This window comes from Ictidomys tridecemlineatus, chromosome 2 (genome assembly GCF_052094955.1).
Source record: "Ictidomys tridecemlineatus isolate mIctTri1 chromosome 2, mIctTri1.hap1, whole genome shotgun sequence".
Lineage (NCBI taxonomy): Eukaryota > Metazoa > Chordata > Mammalia > Rodentia > Sciuridae > Ictidomys > Ictidomys tridecemlineatus.
In genome coordinates this window covers 206,768,841-206,770,338 of record NC_135478.1, presented here as the reverse complement: position 1 = coordinate 206,770,338, position 1,498 = coordinate 206,768,841, and the positions used below count along the sequence as shown (strand labels likewise).

Below are 1,498 nucleotides of genomic sequence, written 5' to 3'. Positions count from 1 at the left end.
TATTGTTGGTCCTATACTGGGTAAAAATGTAATACATTGAACAATAATAGCACAAAAGAGGCAGGTGAGAGCAAAGCTGTATTTGAGTAAGGAAATGAGACCAGATGGTAACTTAGATCCATGGGAAGAAATAGAGAGAAACAAGAGAGTAAATAATAAGGTTATTATAACAAGCTCTATAAATATATACACCTGCTCTCTTTCTCTTAGCTTTCTTAAAAGTAATCATTATAACAATATATGTTATAATTTGGATGTGTGTATATTGGATTTGTGACATACATAGAAGTAATATGCATACTGATAATGTCACAAAAAAAGAGAGAACACAGCTACTTGGCAGTAAAGCTTATGTATTTCACTGGAACTATTTAAAATGTAAATGCCTAGGTCTGAAGAATTTTAGAAGGATGGGCAGGACTTTCTTAGCCCAAAGAGTGCTGTTGTGAGAGATTAAAAAGGTAACCCTTCCTCCCATCAAATGCAGCTCCAGAGCCAATGGCTCTAGTAGAACATGAGTTGAATCAACTACCCATTTGCCCTGTGCACTGAATAATCTGCACATCTGTACAAAGTGGTGGTCCTAGGCATGATCCACATCTGTATTTAAAAATTGTTCCTCTGGGGCTCAGCAGAAGAGCGTGAGGCACTGGGTTTGATCCTCAGCACCACATAAAAATAAATAAACAAAACATTGTTCATCTACCATACAGAGAAGATTAGCATGGCCCGGTGCAAGGATAACATGCAAATTCATGAAGTGTTCCATATTTTAAAATATAGAATATTTGGGATATACTTAAAGAAGAGGTTACTATAGGCATGGAGACCACTTTAGAAGGTCAATTAAATAGCTTAAATAAAAAACATTGTTCCTCTAATAATTCTAATGTATAAGGACTGTGGGTATATCTCAATGGTAGACATTTGCTTAGCATGTGCAAGGCCCTGGTTTTGACCCCCAGCATCTTCGTAATGATAACAACAATGTACAACTGGGGTTGAGAACTTCTGGGCTTGGGAAGCATTGAAAAGGAACTGAAGTATCAGGTAACTGATTAAATTTGAGAAATGCTGGTTAAGGAAGATTTGGAGGTATGATTCTTGGATTTTTTAGTTCCTAAATCTTAGAGATTGGAAACAAAAATAGAGAAGCTGAAAGGGAAAACCTGATTTGGAGGGAATGAGTTCAGTTTTAATTATGTTGAATGAGGTCATGGCAAAGCATTAGGTAGAAGTATCTGACTGACAATTGGAAGAAAAACTATTTTCTGGGCTAGGATTCAGGCTCAATGGTTAAGTGCTTGCCTAGCAGGTTCTAGGCCCTGGGTTTCATCCCCAGCATTGAAAATAATAACAACAACAACAGTTTTCAGAACTGAAAACACTATATTTAGGACACACTTATAGCATAAGGATAATGAAAATAGATCCTATTCATAAATGGCCTACTCAGAGCTTTGCCAGGTGCTGGACATTGTATAGGATGTTAGCTGCG

At 36.9% G+C, this 1,498-nt stretch overlaps 1 pseudogene; it reads left to right on the top strand.

Moving 5' to 3' along the window:
• Positions 1–684: 684 nt before the first annotated feature.
• On the top strand, positions 685–775 carry LOC120892082 (U6 spliceosomal RNA; annotated as a pseudogene).
• The last annotated feature ends 723 nt before the right edge of the window (positions 776–1,498 follow it).